The sequence below is a fragment of the Manduca sexta genome, chromosome 7 (genome assembly GCF_014839805.1).
Source record: "Manduca sexta isolate Smith_Timp_Sample1 chromosome 7, JHU_Msex_v1.0, whole genome shotgun sequence".
NCBI classification, from domain to species: Eukaryota; Metazoa; Arthropoda; class Insecta; order Lepidoptera; family Sphingidae; genus Manduca; species Manduca sexta.
In genome coordinates, this window is record NC_051121.1 from 5138739 (window position 1) to 5163896 (window position 25158).

The following is a 25158-nucleotide window of genomic DNA, read 5'->3' on the forward strand; positions in this document are numbered from 1 at the left end:
AAATAGGCAGTTTGCTAAATAGCTCCGTAATATCGGTATTGCCTTTCAAGTATTGAACTGGCATAATTTTTATAGCTTTATTATACTGTGGTTGCTAAACGGGGACTACGTTTTCGAATTTAGCTAGAAGTAATCGTATTTAGGATTACTTACCAGGTTTTATCGCTGCTCCGTCTAGATCAAAGATCTTACTCCGAATTGTCTGACTGCGTAATTTTCAGGGATAGAATTAGATATTTTAATATCTGTTATATCGCGGCTCCGTCTGCGTGAATGAGCTTACTTGGAAACGTCCTACAATGTAATTTTCAAGGATAAAAAGTAGCTCATGATATGTTAATCCATGATATAGTCTTTGCTTTATTGTTTCTGCCCTCATTCCTTATAAATATTGAAACGTCCAAACCTCTAGACATCTTTACAAACTTTCGCATTATATTAAATTTATATACATTTGTCACAAGCTTCGGAATTTATATTCAATATGATGTACAATAAAGTATTTTCTACGGCCGCATGTATGCAAATATATCTCTATCAATTATATCGTCATGTATTTTTGCCGTCAACTAACAGTTTCTGATAACTATGTCCTCAATCCCAATGATAGCTCAATCAATACGAGCTAGCCTATAAACGCTGTGTAAATATTACGTTATCAAGCTATAAAAATAAATTAGGCCCAATAAAATACAATCAAACAAAATCGACTATTGGATAATATTTATTGTAAACGTATTTCGGATGAGCTGGAATGGTATTAATATATATTGTACATAAAGGTGTCATTGCATTGAATTAATAGTTTAGTAATAAGTGGTGGCCTCGACGATGTGCTTGTATTGTGTACATACTACGCGATGCGTTACAGCTCTAAGATTCCGACTTCGAATCCCGGGTCGGATAGTGCTTAGCATCACCTTAGAGTTAAAAATTTATCCTCAACTTGAAGAAGGAGGACTGAAATGAGGACGACGAATTACGAAAGGAACTGAAAATAAAGAAACAAGTTGCAAATATTTTTTTTAATTTACTTATTTTTCTATACTTACACCTAATAAAGAGTTGTTATTCATTAATCGTCCACAAAGTGTTCCCTTAGTGTAAACGTAGTGCAATGAATAGGGAGAAGGAGAAGTCTCACAAAAGATGCAACCAATTTTTAGGTTCACCATAACCACCACTCAACCAGGACTGTAGGACTGAGAAGAAGTAGAACTCATTAAATGAAATATTATTTTGCTGGTATTTGCAACTGTACTGAGTGCTCATTAGATAGAATTTTCGCTGGCAACTGTACCAAGTGAGATAAAAACGCTTGCGTCAGCAAGTTACTATTTTTAATAAGTAAAATGATTCGCTCAACATTTTGACAAGCGTCTCTAACGAGTATGAATAAAAATACGGTGTGAGAGCAAAAGAAATGCATTTAGCTGAGAAAATATTTAACTAGTGTACGCTTGTGCTGGTTTTTGGATTAAATATTAGTAAATTAAACATCTAGGAAGAAGGCAGTGTACATGTTGTTGCATCTCTGCCTACTCCTTCAGGGATGAGGACATGATATGTGTTTTTTGTATTATGGAACAATATAGCGTCCTATTAGTGGAAGAACAAACACACAAAAAATCAAATATTTACTTTATTAGTTAAGATTTCAACCATAATTCAAAAGCCGTTAGAACTCGATCGAAATTTGAGTATCTACTTATAAAGCCTCCTAAAAACATTCAAGAATCCCTATCGTATATATAGGTATGAAATAAATACTATTTTTGGCACCCGTGCTAAATTTATGTTTTTATTATAATGTAAAAACCATGCCAAGACTTTTGCAGTGTGGAAGTACTTAGTGACTCGACAAATATTATGTACTGTTGCAAGATTACAATTCAAAACACGTATACATTTTAATACATCACTCAGACATATTTTTCTCAAAGGACAAAGGAATGAAACAAAAAGTACAATCAGTTGGTTATTAATGACTTACGAGGGAAAAAGGGGCCTTAGGCCGAGTGACGTCATAACAACCGAGCTGTAATTAACTTAGTCAATTAGATGGTTTCTTTGTATGTGGGTGTTGAAAAATGAGATGTATTGATAAATTGTTTAAGTTGTTTTTTCCCTTAAACTACATTTTCACTAGACGAGCTATTTGCTTACCATGGAGTTGTATGAACCAAATACTATTACTAACTTGTCTTTGTAAAATGAATATGGTGTGATCATCGCTAATATTGCTTTTAATAAAAGAAAATTAATATAGTTTAAATATAATCGAAATAAACAAAATCCATTAAAATTAAAGTCTGGGGACCCTATTCCGTCTACGCGGGCAAGTCCGTCTTATTGCATCTTCTTATCAAAGGACAACTTTGATAGCCATATAGATACAAGCACTGATAAATGTCTTATTTACCCAAACTACCTAAAGCAGTCTTTCGATTAGAATGCATGTAGTTGTAAAAATTTGCGCTCATAGATAGAATAGGACCCTCTGACCTAACCATAAAAGTAACGCAGAATATTTAATTTAAATTACAATTTATTTCCAATAATAAACATAGTATGTTACAAATACAACTTACAATTAATATGCTCAATAATAAAATGAATATATATCAAAAAATAAAATAAAAATAAACTATAACTATTATAATATTATAACTGTTATCCCGCTTACCAGGATACGATCCTCAAGCGTCCCGCAAATGGGACAAATTTATTATCGCAGCGTCATAACCGCAAAATGGGCATGTATTAAATTTTCCATTCATATTAAGCGTTCCGGCCGACAACGCGTATATTCCTAGCAGTAAAATTGAAAAATCCTCTAGAGAGAACGAAAAAATATTGAATTTTATTTTCGTTTCATCCGGGTTGCAACGTGTCCAATTTGTATAAGACTTTGTGGCAATTTTATATGTGGACTTGGATGAAGTAAAGTGTAAGGCACAACTGCAGTTAACCGTGAGTATTTAACCTCGTCATTTTAATTCCAAGATACAAGGAAACGCACTGGCGGTTTATTTCCGCGACTGATTTAAAAACTAGTGAGTGCGTGCGGAATAAAATAGTGTATAGTTTGTAATATGCGAAATTAGGGATACGCGCTCGCAAGTAGCGGTTATCGCTCGCGGTTTTTTAGACTGTGCTCGAAGGCTGTTTTTAAACCGTAGTGTGACCTTAGGCTAATGTATTTTTATATACGTGCGTGGCAAAATGATTCCACTGCACCTGATGGTAAGTAAAGTGGGATCCAATAGATTGTTGCCTGATGAAAAATGATTACTCCTCAGTCGACACAATTATGCCTGTTGGAGACGAATATACACAGGCTGATCTCAAAACGCGACACAATTGCGTGGGCCACTATGGCTGGTTTTAACACATTGTGAACGATGGTCGCGATCCGAGCGCATATAAATATATCCTACCACCAGCAGATAGTATTAGTTTGAATGATGTGTGTCGTAGATGTACGTAGATACACTTTAGCCCGGTGAGAAGGATAGTTAGGGTCGGTGAAATATGACTGTGAAAGACCGGTGAAATAATTATTGGTAGGAGTATTCAAACGTCAATCAATAATTTCTCAGAGTTTGAGACATATTACTTAGTACGAGATCTTAAAGTATAATTGATGCAATACAGATAATCAGAAATCAAACCAATTCCTCCATTAATTTGATAACATCACACAAATTATAGTTACGTAGGAACCCCGAACTTCATTTGATCAATAAAGCGATAAATACAGCTTACACACACTTAAATATATTATCTGGACCGTCTATTGCGAATGAACATCAAAAACGTGTATGACGTCACATGTTACTTTCTCCGGTCGAAAAATAAGGAAAACGACGTTTTCGATCAGCCGGAAGGCGCAAATCAAACGTTACGTCCAAGGAACGTGCCGCGGAAGGAATCGGTAGGTAATAAAATGACGTAACTATGACGTGTAGGAAATAGACCTTTCCTATTATGGAACAAACGTCAGACATTGTGATTTTTCTTGGATTTAAACTGCGTAACAGAGAACAAAAAATTAAAATTTAATTGTATTTACAGCTGAATGTAAGTGGAACGGGTTCCAATAGAATGTCCATAAGATGTTACCCCCTCGGCAGTCGACACAATTATGCCGGCGTGTTGGAACCGGATATACGGAAATAATATGATTAAGTTTTGGGACTCAATATCGACCGTCATTGTCATCAGTTTTACCTTGCAAATAAAAATAGGTATCTAGATATTTTGCTACCAATAAAATATGGAAAACTGTTAATTTAATATATATAAAAAAAAACAAGATTGTTTCAAACCTCGTACGTGTTACACTTAGCCAAGGTAATAAGGTTCATTTTTGCGTTTCCAGATTTCCCAGTAACTTGAAGAGATCGCGTTATCGTAAAGAAACACATCTACAAAATAAATGTTTCCTTGAGCTGAATTTAAATTATTTTGTCGCTCATAGAAGAGGCTGTTCTCCGAAAATTAGGTTTATGACAAACTTTATTATCCAATATCGCGAGAGTTTGTCTCACTGTTAAATTCTTATAACGTACACGTGTTCCTGTAAGGAGAAAACGACATTCGTGGAAAAATATTGTAAGCATTTTATTATTGTTGTTATAGTTGGAACTGAGTGAATGATGGGTGTTCATATTATAATTTAATATGTGAAGGAAAACACCGTGAAGATATCTACATATAGAATAATTCCTTATAAGGATTTCGAATTTTTGTGAAGTCTGTCTATGCGCAGGAAACCAAAGTGGTTCATATTCCAAAACCACTCAATAGTGGAGATAGCTCGTGCAACCCAATAGGCAATATAATCAAAGGATTTATAAATGTATATAAATATATTGCATTGGCCTTAGTCCACCATGCTGATCTATTGCTGATTAGCAGACTTCACATACCCTTAAAATTCTTATAGAGGTATCTCAGGTATACAGGTTTCCTCACGATGTTTTACTTCACCGTTAAAACAAGCGTTAATTCACAAAGAATACTTACATAACTAGATAAGTCAAAGGTGCATGCCCTTGGGTTTTGACCTGCGGACATTCGTCTCAACAGGTTCCAGCAGGCCGGTATAATTGTATCGACTATCGAGGGATAATCATATCTCGTCCGTCGACTTTCTTTTGCACCCCACTCCACTTACCATCACGTGCAGTGGGATCCATTTACAGTGCCCGAAAAAAGAAATGTTTATAGTATTATATACACTGTTTTCTTTCCTTGCTATTTAAAGTATACCTCAGGTTTTCCCATAAATTTATGAAATATAAAAACACTACAATATACTTCCTAATTACAGTAAATATTAAATACGCCATAAAATTGGCACTCAGCGAGATATACGCAAAACTCAACGAAGATAAAACAAAATTTTACCTTACAACGGTTTATGCAAAAGTATTCAAAAACTCGACCACTTTGAGTGGGGAACTTTCATTTTCATTCTACGGGAATAAATTAAAATGTTCTCGTACCTTCGAAGGCTTTCCATTTGGAAGGTAGCATTCAATTCTCACTGCATTGTTCGAAATTGGACACTACACTTTCCAGTAATATCATTGTGGAGGTGTTTGGTATTATAATAAAATTATTATTCAAATTATATTATATATATTTAGCAGTGGCGAAGGGTCCATTTCTACCGGCTTCACTTTTTGTATTAACGTCAGCGCACTAAATAAAAAAATAGTATTAGCAACAAATCAATAATTAATATTTATAACATGGTGGAATAAAATCCAATTATAATATTTTTTATTAGTACTTGCATTTCGCGTCGGCTTACCTTTTGAAAAATTTCACCCTTCGCCACTGTTAATTATTATTATGTTCGCGGTTTTGCCCGCGTGAAAAGTCTTTCACACTATAAAAATCCCTAAAACTCTGATGTATCGCAATCTGGACGACACCAGCGCCATCTATTTAAAAAAAGACAATTATTTCCTGGGGCGGCAAATTACTGGGATAAAAGTAGCGTATGTGTTAACCTGGGATATGGTCTACACGTGTGTCAAATTGCGTCGAACTCTGTTCAGCTGTTTCTACGTTTACTTCTAACAAACATACAAACATTTCACAAACTTTTGCATTCATAATATTCATAAGAAACCTACTAGTAAGATACGTTATACTAAGTTATTATACACTAGCTACATTAAAACATATACATATAGATTTTTTTAAAAGCATTAACTTCTAGGAATATTACTTCGATTTTTAAACATGTTTCTGTTATAAAAAGATATATTATGTCAGTATTATTATATGCTCTCTCTTTTGTATTAGAGGCGAATCTACCCGAGCAGAGTCGTGAAATAAATTAGCAAGTATAATAATATAATTTATATCAGGTTTATTAGCTATCTAACCATCCTTTACGAGTCTACTAAGCTCTAACTTTAATAGACGTTCCGGTCGCTTTCTTCAATCCATGGCGAAAATGGGCTAATCAGAATTGTTTTTATTGACATGCTTCAAACGACTGTCTCGGTAGTTATTGTATTCGTGTACGACTGCAGTGCTGAGGTCTCGGGTCGATTCCCGAGTCGGGCAAAGTGATATTGGATTTGCTACTCAGCATCAATCCGGGAATTTGTGCTCGATATGGCGATAGACTCGCCCCCTATCATCATTGGACGGAATACACAAGGCGGAATGTAGGTACACCAGTTGCGCCTCTGCCTACCCTCGGGGATAAAAGGCATGAGTGTGTATGCTACAAATGACTTATTTTCATTAGTCTATTCTCGGTATTGGATCGAAAATTAAATATTTAAAAATCGACCGTGTATCAATCAGGCTTGCAACGAAAATTCCGGTAAACACCTTGTTTATCCACCCCTTTATCTAATCACCATCAAGAATTTGCGAGAAAATTCAATTCTGATACCTCCCGCCAGCGCTCTAATGACTTGTCAGTTATATTCACTGTCGTCATCACTCGGGAGGCGCGATTATCTCAAACTTTTTATCTTTAAGATTACTTTGGAAACGGGAAAATTAAAAAATGATTTGGACAAATTGTCTGACAGACACAGATCTTTTGTTAAAGTCTGGATTAGACAGACATTTTGGGTTTGAAGTGTGAGTGTTGGAGTAATAAAAAAGATTAAATATGAGTGAGTGATCAACCGAATTTCGCCCACGGCAGCCATTCTCAATGGAGATCAGTCAGATACGCATAAAATATTATAGTGTCCAAGTGTGTGCGCAATACACAGACACTCTCTAGTTTTTCACTCTCAGAGTCTGGAGTGACGGTAATCCGACATAACTAAAGAGAGATCAGGCACAAGACCAACAGCTTTACGTGCTTTCATAAAATAAGATAATATATACTTGCATGTATCGAAAGTACATCAAAATTTATCCCTTCGTTTTTTAATTAAATTAAAAGACGCACAGGGGCCTTATTCTCTATCCCGCACGTTATTTTAATAGCGCGTAACAAGCACGTAACACAACGCATCATGTTTAGGACTATAGAAATTTGGCTTACAGAATACCATTCCACACACATTTCTCGAAGATAACATGACACGGCCGCGTTACGCGTTTACACTATCATACAGAATAAGGGCCCTGCTTAGTTAACTGACGTCATCCAAATTTAAATTACGAACTGAATAATATTGCACTCAACACCCACGTTAGATATTAGCATCTTATTAGATAATGGAACTAGGTATAATATCCTTTTAAACAACAATGTTCATGAAATAAGAAAGCAGTTATCGACCCAGACGGACTGTTACATTTGCTAGTTAACATCAAATGGATAAAACACTGGCCTGCAAAATTTCGATGCAATACTTATCAAAGATTGCTTTTAACTACCCTATACCACATTTAAAGAGTCTCACTACAACGTTTCATACTATGACCGTGCTAGGAACGTATCAGGCAAAAATATTATGTGTGAGTATTTCTTAATATAATATAGTTTTTATGAAATATAGGTACCAAACCTGTCACAATTGTTATTTTTTTGTTTGTATTCGTTTCATTTTCATTCGTTCTGTCAAATAATTTATAAAATTTTACGTATTAAAAACAGATTACACCGAAATATCGTTATAATATTTAGAAAAACCATTTTATTAATCGATTTTTAATATAATTTCAATAGAGATAATGTCGATAATAGTTTGACATGCGGCGGCCCCTAGAAATCGAACGGGTTGACAACCCATACTGTTGTCATTAGACGCGAAATTATTTTCAAATACAATACAAGAAGCAACTCAACCCGGTTTCGCAGTACCAATAATAATTATCTATAGCCAGATGACTTTTTGTGATTTGATCAGTAACAAACTTTATAAGATCACCCGTTGGACTAATTTGAAGATCACTTTAAAAAATCATTCAAATGGTTTCAGCACTTTGTGAATAATTTCACTATTTCTCAGACATGTATATTTATGATCTTTATCTGTGGCAGAATTTGACTTAACCCTTCCTAGGTAACCTTCAATTTAAATTAGCAAATTACCCCTTATTAAACGAACAAAACATTGCATCAACTTATAACAAACCATGTTATTTAATCAGACAAACGGAGCAGAACTTCGCACTTGCATAGTTCGCCGTGTTGTTTTTAAAGCTTCATGTTTAATTTAATGCACTATTGTTTATGCTTTTAAAGTTTAAATTGGCTTATTACCTAAGTAAACTGTGGTATATATGTTCAGAACTGTTTGTTGGAATTTGAACCTTGCGTTTAAAATTTATAGGTCGTTTTTATGATATGAATTGGTCTGTATGCTTAAATGGGAGTGGTTAAATTCTCGCAGAATCATGGCAGTTTTGTTTATTTCGTACAGGCATCTTACTAAATGCTATGACAAAAAACCTCTCTTAATTCCAGTCGCCATTCCTAATCTTTCAGCTTGAAAACGCTGCGTCGATATTTATTAAAACTAAAAACAGTCTCTCAGATTAAAAATATTGTCAGCCATAACTGAATACTATGGACCGAATAAAGAAACCGTGAGACAATATAAACCTATACTCTTTTAATTAAAATAAATATATAAATAGTATGAAACCTTTATCATATAGGGGTTGGCAAAGACTATGGATTGCCGCTTTTCTTGATTCTATTACTTTTACTTCTTACACTTTCATCAATCTTCTCATACATTCCCTTGGCTTGGTTTTTGCTAAGGATGTCAGATACCTGAGATTTGATAGTTATGTGTGGTCGACCAATCTTGGCTTGTTTTTTTTTATTACTTTGAATAACGAGACGAGCTTACCGTTCGCCTGATGGTAAGCGATACGAGTGCCCATAAACAGTAGAAACACCATTCACCATTGTTTGGCATTCCACTGCGCTCGCAATCTTGAGACGTGTGATGTTAAGTCTCATTATGTCCAGTAATTACACTGGCTACAATGTCCTTCAAACCGGAACACGACAATGACTAAACACTGTTGCTTGGCGGTAGAAATAGACATTGCGGTAGTACCTACCCAGGTGGACTCTCACATATGAGAGGCTTACCACCAGTAACATACATCTACACTTACCTTATATATCTTCTTCGTCAGTCTCCTATAATTTCTAAAGAAATATTTCTGATTTATCAGAATGTTCAAACATTTCCTACATTCTGTAACGTAATCGCGCTAAATAAAATAAAAGTAAGAAATAAAATGAATCTTTCTGTTTACCAGAATTTCATTCAAATACCAAAAATCTTACTTAGATTATGCCAGAAAAACTTTCTATATCAATTTCATTACGATAGCGCAAAAACTTGGCTTGTTGGTCATTACCGGAGTTGGCCGAAAGGTAACCTTCATTGGCCAAGCGTAATCTAGAAATTTAGCACAAAAAATGCCACAAACTTTTCTCCTCCAAGTTCTTATAAAGATTACGTAAGCCGGGGCTCAGTTGCCATGCCCCATTTGGGCTATTTTCTCTGCATTATTAATAATTAATTGTTTATGTATAGATATACGGACAGTGTATTATTATAAAGGTTTATTTTGACCATCTATATACATGTACTACGTACTAGACTTGGCGTTTCGAACATTCACTGTGTTCAACTCAATTGAACTGTCATCCATTCAAACTGATTTTAGTATGGTGTCAATATTGATGCTTGTGGTTGTGTTTAGAGTGGTGCTCATGATATAAGAACTCGAGTTAGTGTAAACCTGGATTTGAATAAAAAATATTAGTCAAATAAGTAACAATATTTGTTGTTCAAGCGAATAAATGGGTTATGATGACGTCTGAGTTAAAATTTTGAAGAAATAGTCTATACGGACGTTCGTGTCTATAGAATATACGTTAATTTTTAAACCCCTGCGAACATTGTGCCAAAAATTATCCCTAAAGCCGTATAAATAAATAGGATAGGATATTTCTCTTTTACCTATACGAATATCAAAGCTGTTCTTCAATTAGAATGCCCTTAATTGAATTCCTCCGTAGACAGAATAGGGCCCCTTGCTCTTACAAATATAATTTTCATAGAATAATAATGACGATGCCTAGGAATGATTGACGAGGTCTTATCTAACGGAACGCAACAGTTAAGCATTATGTAATTTGTATGAATGCCACGAATACATGCGCAGCTGGTCTACAATCCAAACGTAAAAGGAGAGCCCATAAGTTCTATTTTTGTACGGTGTCAAAATATGTTTTACGAAGGCTTATTCATTCATGTTTATGGGCCGCATTTTTGACAGATCGCAGCGCAGAGATTTTTGACTGTTAACCTATTATTGACATTGTTTTCATTGAAATAATATTCAAAATCAATTAACACAACAATTTAATGCTATTTATTCTTGTGTTAATGGATTTTGATTATTATTTCAATGAAGACAATGTAAATATTAGTTTGACAGTAAAAATTCACTTACCATATAAGCGCTGGCCCTAAGTTTTCTTCGACCTATAAGGATGGTTATCTAGTTTTGTCAATTTTATACCTAATTGAAATACAACCACGCGAGTTGCCAGCCGACTAAATCTCAACGTCCGTGAAAAACTCAATCCCTTTTCAATTATTCTTAGAACCTATAAATTATATAGATACTAAAATAAATCAAGGGATAGGGAACTCATTGGTAATTAATGCTGCAGTATAAGTCAGGCACTGCAGCAAGGAGCTGTAGAGGGTTCCTATTGTTGGCACAATGGGAATAATTGTATTATATTTTTATTACTAAGTAATTTAAATACTTTTTTGTGATACGCCCATTTGACAAATAGTGTTGCCAAGGTATCTAGCCCCTGTAAATAGATAAAATATTTTTATTTATTTTTTACAGAGTTTTTTGACTACCGTAACATCAACAAACAAGCGACCAACGGAAGACCAGCGCTGGCTTAACTGCCAACATATTGCTAAGTTAGAGCCTTTTTTGTAACATAGTTTTTTTAACCGACTTTCAAAAAAGGAGGAAGTTCTCAATGCTACTGTATGTTTTTTGTCTATTTCGTTTGTTTGTTTTATATGCACGTTCTTTATGATTCTATATATTTTTTTAGATATGTATAAATTTCATCTCCCTTTATTTTACATGTTATTGTCGCAATAATAAATCATTAAAAAAGGGACCAAATTAAAAAACCTGAATAAAAATTACTCACAATAAAATACATCTTGATAACGCGTTAATATTGATAAACGACACGGATGGACTAACGAAGGGACGCCGGTTTTAGAATTTATTACAATTGCCTCATAGATTTATTACCTGCCAGACTGTTTGATATTAAATTAAAAATATAAATAATAACCGGACAATTTACAATACAATAGACACAAGTATTAACCAAATATGAACTTTAACAACAGTTTTTAATGATAAACTCAATCGATTTTGACCTTAATGATGTCATGTAGGAAGGTTGAACCTTGAAGGACACACTGATAATTGAAGGAATAGCTCGATCAGGAAATTAAGAACCTTGCATTGAGCCGCCATATTTTCCAGTACAATAAATTAGTTCCATACTTTACTAAATCAATTTTTGTTGGCTATAGCCTGAAATAACATTAAATATTTCATCTATCATATTATATAATGAAATAACATTAATCTATCTTACATTTACGCGATAAAACTTAACAGGTTTTTTTATGACAGCTTGCGGTAAAAAATTGACACACAAAAAGTAGATTCCAATCTCTCGTGTTTTGGACAAAATAGTTGTGGGCTTGTAAAAACAATAAAAAAAGCCTCTCTCCGTTGCCACGGCCATTGCCAAAATCGTCTGAATCTCAATATTGTATTTGGCATTATTCCAAATTATTTAGTAGGCTCTCCGTTTCTATTCACCTTACGTATTTAACTAGGAAATGTCTTATTTTAGATATTTAATTATATGTAATCTGTGAAAACTGTTGCGGATTATGTATTTCTAATTGTATTTTTTTATATTATTATAAGAAAAATTGTACTCTGTTGTTTCCCAAATAAACTAAAATAAAATTAAAATAAAATAAAATATTTAGTAGTTTAGGTCAGGACATCTATTCCGTCTAGGTGTTTATCCATCTATTTGCTATCAAAAAGAGATGTCATTACCTTTTTTGCCTATACGGCTATTAAAACTGTCCTTTGATTAGAAACCCTAATTTTAAAAAGACTAAATAAGAAATATACCCCCATCGACGGAATAAGGCCTCTGACTATACTATTGTAAAGAGCAAATAAAAACTAAAAATGTTTCGACTTTTGCGTAAATCCAAAGAAATCTGCGTTGATTCCTATTGCGAAAATACCTTTGGGTAGATATTATCCTATGTCTATTACTGCCATTAAGCAATTGTGGAATCATATTTTATCAGTGTTAAGAACAATTACTGAACTAAAAATCTCCTTTTAGAAATCTTAACTTATTTACACAATTCTCATTTTATTTCTGTTAACAGGAATACGTTTCTTCAAAAAGTGCATACTTATTATGCTCGTGCTTGGACATTTTTCCATTTTATTTGGCATGGTTCCAGCTTTGCAAATGGCGGGGCATGCTGCATTTCCAAACCGCTGTTTACCAAGTAACAAGCTTGGTATGCATTGTTACTTTGTCCCAAATACAAAATTATATCCAGAAATGTTCCAATTTAATCTATAAAACATGGTTTATCTGTAAAAGTAATTTTGTTCACAAAAATACAATATACTTAATTGTATAATAATATCAGTACTATATTATATACTGTCCGATTGCTGGGCACGGGCCTCCTCTACTTCTGAGAGGGATTAGGCCTTAGTCCACCACGCTAAGATATACTTAGTATGTGATGCCGCATTATATTGCTCATAAGGGTGTACACAAGCGAGGTTTTATAACCGACCTCAAAAAAAGGAGAAGGTTCTTAATTCGAAGATATTTTTTTATGTTTGTTACTTCAGAACTTTTGACTGGGTAAACCGATTTTGATGATTCTTTTTTTATTTGAAAGCTGGTGCTTCCCGTGTAGTCCCATATAAATTTCATTGTTATTGGACTCTTGACTTCGGAGATACATCAGAAAACTCTTAAAATGATATCGTAATTATGATGCCCTTAACCGATATTTACTAATATAAAAAAGCAAAAAATAATATTTTTTAACAAAAAATTATACCGCCTTCAAAACTACTAAAAACCAAAAATAATTTAACATTTACTATATACTGGTTACCAATTTTGGAGACAGTGACTAATTATTTTGTAGCCGTCAATCTTTAGGTGGTGCCAAGTCTAAAGAAGGTAGGTGTACACATTAAGAGTAGGTAGTGGACAAAACGTTAACAAAAAAAAGATAAATATAATTTATAAATATAAAACCTAAGTAATATAACGTTAGCGTTTACGATTATAAAAACAGATCTTGGATACGGTTCTAGGTGTGATAAGAAGCAATATTCAAATTCCAGATAATTTTGACTGAAGTCAACAATTTTATCACCACACTCTACACACCCGTAACAGCGAACTGGCTAGAATGCAGCTCGATTCGTAAGTGCTTTACAGTTCCTATTCAAAACATTTCCCACAATGGAAACGAGCCGACTCGGAGGCGAGTTTTAACGAGTTATCGCTATAGGCATTCGGGAATGAGCAGTAATCCATCGCAGCGGAAAAACGCGCAACAATATTGTTTCATTTTGTCGGTATATTGACTGTTTGTACAATTCCAAGCCCGGTTTAAATGCTGTATTTGCCGTCCCGTGTAATTTTTATGTGATTTGCCGGTATTTTAGCTGCCGGGCTTCTGTTTGTATTTTCGTTTGACGATTTTTTGTTATTATAAATATTTTTAAGTGTTGTACACATAATTGATGTTTTGGAGTACATCAAGAATTTATTACACTAGGTGGTGCTCGCGGCTTCACCCTTGTGAAAAGCCTTTCCCGCTACAAGAGTCCCTAAAACACTACACGAGGACGGCGCCATCTATTAAAAATCTGATTAAATTTATATTATTTCCCGTGGAAGCACGTTACTAAGATAAAATTTAGCCTATGTGTTAATCCAGGACATTGTCCATCCGTGTGCTAAATTTCATCAAAATCGGTTCAGCTGTTTAGGTGTTTATATTTAACAAACATCTCAACATCCAAACATGTCCATAAACTTACGCATTTATGATATGAGATTAGATATTTGCACAATATTGCTTGATGGCAGAAGCAGAAAATGCGATAGTATGGAAGTCTACCATCTATTAAGTATTATAGGAATCATTGAAAAGAGTAAGAAAGAAGAAAGAAAAATGATTTATTAGTCACATTCGCAACATAAACAAACACAATATACCTTAATTATAAATAATAATAAAAAATAATAATTAAAAATGGCTGGTCACGGCTGTGACCGGTAGGTGACCACTCAGCATAAGAGTATGTATAATATAGTAGTAAATCTATTTTCAGTGATAAAAGTCCTTTTTTTATATAATTATGGCAAAGCGACCAAACTGCACCTAGAATGTCGACTGACGAGAGATCCCTCGTCAGTCAATACAATCATGCTGGCCTGTTCAAATGCGACACACCTACGTAGGCCACTGTGGCGGGTTTTTGCAAACGGTGGTCGCTATACGGGTGGAAAAAAATACACCACCATCAAAAGAATTATTACACATCTAATAACAATATAGATGTCCTGTTTAGTTGTAATCAAACTAAACCAATTACTATTATGGACAAACTTGTTGCAAACTTGGACCCAGCTTTGATATAATTTAGTTTGTTTTGTATCATCACTTGTCTTCGGGCGAAATAGAGTTCTATTTTGAAGATGTTTAGGTTTTAGTTTCGAGTGTTTCGACGTGATTATGACTTGTCCAACTTGTGGAATGTGGAAGGAAATACAACTAAATTCTAATTTTACTTAAATAGTCTGCATGGTGGTAGGATGTGTTTTATATCCGCCCGGATAGCAACCACCGTACACAAGGTGTTAAAATCCTCCATCGAGGCCCACGTAAGTATCGCGTTCCGGGATCAGCCTGTGTATATCCGGTTCCAACAGGCCGGCATAATTATGTCGACAGCCGAGAGGTAATCATCTCTCGTCAGTCGACATTCTATTAGACACCATGGCACTTAAAATCATGTCAATGGGGTCACTTTGCCATGAACGAAAAAAAATAAATATGATACTGGCATGATCATGTCCAAGGTAACATCAATCTATGGTCCAAACATTCTATTTTATGTGACATCTTGCAAGCTTCTTACCATCGGGTGTAGGGTCACTTTGCCGTATAAAAAATGTTATTAGAAACGTTTGTATAATGAAAATACTAATTTATCTCTTACTAGGTATTGCTCGCAGCATGCAAAGCCTTTTCCAAGACCCAAGCCATTAAAATACCTTCTATAGTGATCTATAGCATCATGTGTAATGCGTCAGCGCCATCTATATAAAACAAATTAAAAATGCTATAATTTCCCACATGAGCCAGTAATTGACTGGAATAAAATATAGGGTATGTGTAATTCTAGGATAAGGTAACTTTCAGCCAAAGTCGTTCAGCTCTTCCTACATTTCCTTATTCATCTACCAGACCTTCTATTTTTAATCTAAGCAAACTATGGTGTTTAGATTTATGAGCTCTTACGTGAGCCAAACACGTCCATATTTCTACCATAAATCATATCTATAACACTGGTATGTGAATTTTATTACCCTGCCGATATTTGATAGCTCGATATAAAATTCAGTCAACATTTATGCACGTTTGATGGCCACTTTATGCGGACCTTTACTCAACGAATTTTATATATCAGCTTTAAAATAAATTAGGTATATTAATGTATGCTAATTGAAGAATAGTCGGCTGATTTATTTGTTTATATCTCTGAACATTAATGCAAGTATAGTAAGCGAAACTTTAATTATTTTAATCCTTTTTTTTAATATACTTAATATATTTGAAAGGATATATTTTTATCAAATATTTAATATTGACGGAAGACGAAATGGGTAAATTAAGTTACGCTCAATTAAAATTAAACTAATTTTCCGGATTCTATCGCGGTTTTTTTTATTTTATTTTTCTCCCGACGTTTCGAAGACTTTGCAGCCTTCATTAGTTTAATTTCATTGTCTAACATTCGCGTAAACATAAGAAATCATTAAGTTACGCTCAATTCAAAAATGATAATCAAACCTCCACTAATGAAAACTTAATGATGAAATTATTATACATAACAAAATATTAGTATGCCTGTGGCTTCGTATAAGAATATAAATTATAAACCTAAGTTACAGATTTAATAGTTAAATAGTAATTATATAAATAAGATTATATTTAATCTCCACAGCATGTCACATCAATTACCAGTTTAAAAACACATACACACACACACACAAATCGCATTTCTAACCGAAGGGGTATGCAGAGGCGCAACAAGGGCACCCACTTTTCGCCAAGTGTGTTCCGTCCCATAATGTGATAGAGGGCGATTCTAACGCCATATCGGGCACAAAGACTCCGGGCTGATACTGATGAGAAAAACCCAAATATCATTTTGCCCGATCCAGATTCGAAGCCAGGACCTCAAAGCGCTGCCGTAAAGCGTATACAATACAATTACTCCACCGAGGCAGTCTGTCTAAAAAGCACGTCTCGAAAGAAAATGCTTGAATTCACCTGAACAATAATAAAAAAGGCAACGTGATTTTATAATAGTGACCTTATAGCACACTTTTTATAAATAAAATGTTTTTTCGCCACGTCTTTATAAATTAATATAACGCTTGATTTAAACGAACACGCCTCTTTGTCACGCAAATTAAAATTGTAATATTTTAATTAATAACCTTGACACGTGTTTATGGTGTCTACGATAAGTGAACAAGGATATAATGGGTCTGATACATTGACGTATATTCTATAGGCACGAACGTCCATATAAACTATGTGTTCAAAATCTGAACTAAAACGGCAACCAAAACGTCACTGTTATAACCTATTTATTCACTTGTACAACAAATAATTTTACTTATTTGACTAATATTTTTTATTCACATCCAGGTTTGCACTTAGACTCGCGTTTTTATATTATGAGCCCCATTCGTACACAACCAAAATCATCAATATTGACACCATGCTAAAATCAGTTTGAAATGATTACAATTCAATTCAGTTGAACACAATGAATATTCGGAACGCCGAATCTAGTACGTAGTACATATATATCGATAATCTGATAGTTGACAAGTTTGTTAATTGTTAAAATGTCTTTGCCATAACCAAATTGCGTTAAAAATATATGGAAATATTTTTTTTTCAGATTTGATCACGGTTTTGTATATTTTCACCAGACGTGTCAAAGACTTTACAGCATTCATGGTTAAGAGCGGAGTCCGTGCGCCATAGTGGCCCACGCGTGTTACGTCCTAGATCAGCATATACGGTTTCAAACAGGTCGGCAAAATTAAGTCGACTGGCAAGATCATTAATTATTTTTTTTTGTTTATGACTCTTTATTGCGTAAACGTAAAAATAAATATATAATAAATAAATGTATTATACAAATATATAAGTATGGATAACACATATAATATGTATATATATAGATATATACTGGTGTTAAATGAAATAAATAAGGACATAAAATATATATAACCAAAAACGATAAATCTATTTAATCTCTTTTATCAAATCAATGACGAGGAAATTAAAATCTAACAGCATACATTTCATCGCCCAGTTTGTTGTAAGCGATAATGATATCTATGGATGTACGATAAGGTTGAACATAGCTTAGGATATCTCCGATCTCGGTCGGACGTTTAAACCTGTTAATTGGGGTTCTATCAGTTCACATGAGGTCGAAGTAAATTGGGCACCTCATAAATTGTAAATTGGAGTAGGGAAGGAAATAGTTCCATAATGTAAAAGTAATATGTATGTTTTTTGTGTGGATAAAGTAATTTTGAAATAAGACAAATTCGTTTGTGTATTATCTCGGTATTGTAGTTATATCGCTTTAAGGTTATAGCTTAAGGTCCATTTTCATACATTTTGTTTCACCTTTAATCTGGGTAACTAAACAAGTATTGACAGTAAAGAATTTAAAATTTCGTCGTATTAAATTTTAAAGGCCGAAATATCCATGCATATTGATTATTTTTACGTTTTTCTTTCAACTGCGAGAACTAATCACTAACTAGACGTGAATTTAAATTCTTTACTTGCCAATACTTGTTTAGTTACCCAGATTAAAGGTGAAACAAAATGTATGCAAATGGACCTTAAGCTATAACCTTAAGAATCAGCTTCCTGTGAAGTTTATCAAGTCGTTGTTGACCTTGCAGACATCCAACTATTAAATGGACTGTTAAGTGTATTCATTTATTTATGTTACATCAACCAATTATATATCGAATGAATGCCGGTATAAAAGAAATATGGGGGAGCATTCAAAAATCCATTTTTCAACTCTTGTTTACATTTCTAAATAAAATAAATCATAAAGTTTACGGTTTGATTTACCACGAACTTAATATATCGCTCGTAAAATATTTCAAATATAATTTATTTTTACACAGCATTCGGTCATGGACGTTTGAATTTATGGGAATCTATTTACATATAAAAACTAAGAACTATAATATACGACCTTCTGTCTTCGAAATGCAATTAACGCTACTTGATAAGAGATAAGCCGTAGTGTTTCGTCATCAGCTCGTCACCGCGATGTCAAGTAAATTGACATCACACATTTACAGTCTTATACAAAATTCGCAAAGCTATACTTAGTTAAAACACAAATTTACTCGATCAGCTGTAAGTCAAAACCCGCCATCTTACTTCCTAATAAGTTTTAAACTAGGAAACCGGTGATGTTTTTGACAGCTATTTAAACAATTCTTAACCACCTCTTAACTCTAAAACAAGTTTATAAGTAAGACTGTTATAGTCTGTGGCCCTTTTTATTTTGCTGGGGGTATATATTTGTAAAACTGTTATAGTCTGTGGCCCTTTCTGTTTTGCTCGTGGTATATATTTTATATCCCGGATAGTGACCGCTATACACAAGGTGTTAAAGCCCACCAATGTGGCTCAGTGTCGCATTCCAGGATCAGCCTGTGACACATGGTGTGAAAGCCCGCCATAGCGGTCCATGTAAATAAAGCGTTGCGAAATCAGCCTGTGTATATCCGGGTCCAACAGTCCGATATAATTGTGTCGACTGCCGAGGAGTAATCATCTTTCATCAGTCAATATTCTATTGGACCTCACGGTACTTAACATCATAGCAATGGGGTCACTTTGCCGTGCACGAATAAAAAGGAAACTGTAATAGTTACATGAATAAAATCCAAGAAAACATCAATCTATGGTCCACCCATTCTATTTTAGTGACATCTTAATAATAAAATAAATAATATCAGCTCTGTATTATATACTTGCCCACTGCTGAGCACGGACCTCCTCTACTACTGAAAGAGATTAGGCCATAATCCACCACGCTGGCCTAGTGCGGATTGGTAGACTTCACACACCTTCGAAATTCCTATAGAGAACTTCTCAGATGTGCAGGTTTCCTCACGATGTTTTCCTTCACCGTTAAAGCGAACGATAAATTCACAAAGAATACACACATGATTTTAGAAAAGTCAGAGGTGTGTGCGCTGGGGATTTGAACCTGCGGACATTCGTCTTGGCTGTCCGTTCCGCACCCAACTAGGCTATCGCCGCTTACATGAGTGACATCTTATAAGCTTAAAATCTATTTACGCTCATTGAAGCTCAAGCGCGATAGGAAAAGTACATCTGTCATTTTTCCAATTCTATTACAACGTATCTCGCCCTCCTAGACTTAGTATCAGCCTCTATCAGTAGCCGAGGGTCCATATAACCCAATTCCTACCAGCTTCTCTTTCGTCTAAATCTAATTATCATTAGAATGATTCGCAGACCACATTTATGCATATTTAGTACATAATGTTGTGTCGGGTTACCGGAAAATTTCACTCGTCAACACTGGCCTCTATACATCTTGTAAGACAATCATTTATATGAGAAGATTTTACTATACTGTGCTGAAAAAAAATTATTCTTTTAGTTTATTTCGGTCTAAGAGTCTTTGTACTCTTACACCTCCACTTCGCCCGATACGCATTCTCCTTTGTTACGTAACGTTGTTTTAGTTACTGTTCGGATTAATAAAGAAGATTAAATTAGATCAAAATGTGAATACATTTGCTCGCTTAAACTTCTATACACATGCCGTATATTTCGGGTTTTCAAACAATGTCTACATTGAGACGTGCTAAGAATGTTCGAGAATTTATTATTTAATCCAAATTCTGATCACGAACTCAAAGAGCAGCGTATTGAAAATTTGATGGAAGGTCTGTTATATACGAGTGTTCATCTAGGTAGACTACTATATATCTATTTCTGGCGCCAAGCAGCAGTGTGCATTGTTGTATTCCAGTACGAAGGTTTACAACCAGTAATTTTAGGACATTAGAAGACTCTACATCTTATATCTCAGAATGACAAGCGCGTTGCAATGTAATACTTTGTAATTCAACTGGTGTTTCAATTACATATTTATTGTTCATGTTGTTTACTGTCAGGCGAGTAGCTTGCTTTTAATTTGATGGTACAAAATATTCACTTCAGGACAGTGAAGCGTCAAGTACAAGACATATCGTTCTGCCTACACAGCAACTGTATAGGTCTAAGCCTATTATCTCGAAATGGCCTTCGCCTAGTTTATTCGTCTACCAACTTATCTATACCTATATTAATACGTGAAGTAAAAACTTTATACCCCATTTCACGATCAAGAAGTATGAAATGCATAGTTAAAGTTCATATAGAGAAGGAGTGACAAAAACGAATCACTACATAGTATAAAACAAAGTCGCTTTCTCTGTCCCCATGTGTGCTTAAATCTTTAAAACTACGTAACGGATTTTGATGCGGTTTTTTTTCATAGATGGAGTGATTCAAGAGGAAGGTTTATATGTATAATAACATCCATTAAATAGTGGAGAAATATTGCACCCGTGCGAAGCCGGGGCGGGTCGCTAGTATTTTTTATATAATATACTTTAAAAATATATTAAATTAATAATTAAACATTACACACACTAACATACGTTTGACAAACATGTAACCTATTTTGTAAGTTAACGTCTATGGTTAAACTTAGAATAGATTAATATTTTGTATTTTTAATCTTTAAGTCTTAGTTAATGTCAAAAAAAATGTCTTACTGAATGCCAAAATGTCGAATATCTATACATTAATACGTAAAGAGATAATGGTTTACCCCTTTAAACACATTGAGAGAACGGAAATCGAAAATTTGGCATGATTAAAGTTTTATAGAAAGAATGCTGTTTTTTTTGTACAACATGTGTCACAAATATACTAAATTCGATTATTCTTCTTAAGCTTGCAATGCTTTTAAATGAAAAGCTTCTTTCACGCTAAGAAACAGCTCTACATTCGATCCATAAAACCGAGGAAACTTTGCATCTAGAACATTTTCAGTTCGATATTGAAATAAATCAAATGGAAAAGAAAAGCGCGAGAAACTTATGAATGCAGTACTTTAAATCTTCTGGAAATGGAGATGACATTATTTTCTCTGGTATGAAACTCGAGGCGAATTTCTCCTGTGTTACCAAACTTTTACATTTTGAAATACAAATTCACTCCAAATGGATATAGTTTTAATGCAGGAGTTGCAATTACTTAAGAGTTCCGACATCAACTTAAAGGGCATTGCGATTCCGCTGCGAAGTGATTTTGAAAAAAAAATATTTTCTTTTACTACTTTCATTTGGGTTTCGTGATTAAAAAATGTACTTTTAGTATCTTTGGTGTAAAATAAAAATTTAACTGATATATTTATGTATTTTTTAAATTTGCCTTTATAATTTCTTTTTTTTTTTTATTTAATAGTACTTTTTCTCCTCAAAAGCAATATTGTGTATTATTAATATAATTCTATCTGTAATTCTGTCATATATATAATAGTTAAATATACTTTACCGCATTTAACAAAATATTGATTAAAATAGTATTACATACTATCAAAAACTTCCAAGAAATAAATTTTATTGTGACCTTTAGATAAGTAAAGACTGACGTGTCAACCCAAATATTTTATTAATAATGCCATCATTCATATTCGTGACATGGAATTTTGTAATCACAAATATTGAACACTCGTTTATCGTTTGATGATATATTTTTACTTATAATAAATTATACTTCAACGATTTTATTTTTAAAAATAAAATTTATTTTTAGAATACATATTATAAGAAGTCTATTTTCTATTATCTAAAAATTAAATTAAGCTTTAATTTAAAGTACAAAACAGAAATAAAAAAAATTATAGTTTTAAAAAGCAAGCTATAAAAGTGCGAAACTATTTCCGGTACAGTGATACAACGCGACGGACACTTGACCTTGACATTTGGTTTTAATAGCTTCTTTTGTAGTGCAATGCGCATTGTCATTTAAAAAAATATATATTATTAAAGAAATAAAATAAGCAATAAAAAAGAATTCACACAAATAAATGGCTAACATTAAATATTTTTAAAATGCAACACAATATCTATAAAAAAAGTTTGAAAACAACACCAACCTCAATCCTTCAAAAATCGAACTCAAACACAAAACACAGAAATTTAATATTCGAAATTCAAACACATTCACATATTCGAATTACACATTCATTGTTTGGTTTATTTTACGATCGCACGTCGTAGCGCACGAGACGTAGCGTCCGTAGGGGTCTCTACGCGGCACTGCTACGTCGGCCGACCGCTCGCTGTGCGCACGCTTAGGCCGCGTACAGACTACGCGATTGGTATCAGTTGATTGTGAACTAGAAAATGATCTGTTCGAACGATTTCGCGCGGTGTTTGTTGATTTAAACTTACGTATAGGAACGTAAAGTGTTATCGAAGGATCGCATTCCTTTTAGAGCGAGGTCTTTGTAATAGAATAGGGTTGTTTTTAACGTTTGCGCTCTATCGCTCTCGAAAAAAACAAAAAAAGGTTATGTGGTTATTGGATTGGTATTTTATTTATTACTTAACACAACAGTACACAATAGATCAAAAGCAAAAATAAAAAAGCACTGCGACTGGTAACTTTATCTTTTTATAATATGCGGATTGTTGAATATTATGTACTTTAACGTGATTTTTGTAATCTAATGCGAGAAAAAGGATGCCCCAGGATGTCCTATTTGACGCAACAAATCATTACCTTTTTATGAAGTTATTTTTAATTTTTAAAATTAATAACTGTTTATATTATGGGTTTATTTATATTTTCACATAGCAAGAGAACATGACATTATAAGTTTCATTCTCTTTATCCCAAAACATTTCTGTACAATCTACCCTTGAGCGATTTTCATCTGAATCCACAATAAAAACTTGTAAACCATATTTTTATCCACACTCAACTATTTGTTTGTACAATTATGTCATACATTTAATTAAGTCAAAAATAGTTTATCGCATGTCAAAGGTAAATGTGTGGACTAATGTTTCCAGGAAACGAATAATTAAAATTATTTTTAGTCATTATGTACCGCGCCTTTTTGTGGGTATTTTTGTACTCATACTATTAGTTCCAATTATTTTTAGGCACTAATTTTGCTTCCCAAAACTTTAGTATGATAGAAATGTAAAAAAAATAGACAAATCGTAATTATTATTAAACTGACTTAGTGTAAGCCCTATTGTAACTAACATTATGAGTCTTGGTACTTGAAAATAAAAACATTATTATTACTATTATTATTTACTGCGTGGTATGTACTAGATTAGGGATAGGATAGGTCAAGATTTGATTTATAGCAGTAATCTTGAAACAACGGGATTACCCCCTAGTCCGTTATAACCCCAACGCACCCCAATCATTTTCTTCATAAAATCTAATAATTTATTTGCACTTACATGCAATTAAATTTTGTACATAGTCGGATTAATAGCGTAGGCTTTATCTCCTAACTTTAGGGTTGAGCAGAGAAGAAGTGGCGACGGGTCCACATATCCTGATTCCTGCCGGCTTTCCACTATGTAGAATCTAATTATCGTCAGAAGGAATTGCATACTGTATTTATTATGGATATTAGTACATATATGTTGTATCGGGTTCCTTTTCGGAAAATTTCACCTTTAACCACTGGTAGGTGCATCAAACATATCTGTTAAACAAATACAACTATAAATATAAATAATACAAAACATTTAAATAAACACGAATATTCTTTCCAGTTATGTTTACTAATACCATTATTCATATGTAGCATGACTAATGCAATGGCATGTTTTTATTTTTACGATAATATACGATAGCATACGTAGATATTGTTCCCTTAGGAACCGGTCCAATTTAGCCTTAATTTAATTAATGAATACCATTAGTGTATGAACTATGACGTATGGCAGATTATATTACAAAAATAACCATAGCCATGTATTTTATACTGTCCCAATTCTAGGCATGGCTGCTATTAAGGATTTAAATTTAGTCCACATTGCCGTTAGTACGGGAAGCTATAAATGATATAATACATTATCTTCCAGTCCAGCGGCTGATGATGATCCCGAGAAACGTCATTCTTGGGAGATCCGTAACCAAA

At 33.7% G+C, this 25158-nt stretch overlaps 1 protein-coding gene across 2 annotated transcripts in view; it reads right to left on the reverse strand.

Annotated features, from left to right (window-relative positions):
• Positions 1 to 23318, reverse strand: part of LOC115441412 (head-specific guanylate cyclase) — a 110693-nt gene extending 87375 nt beyond the window's left edge. For both annotated transcript variants that reach the window (XM_037436293.1, XM_037436292.1), the window contains exon 1: positions 23143 to 23318. The gene's annotated coding sequence lies outside the window, so the exon portion shown is untranslated. The remainder of the gene's footprint in view (positions 1 to 23142) is intronic.
• Positions 23319 to 25158: the final 1840 nt, after the last annotated feature.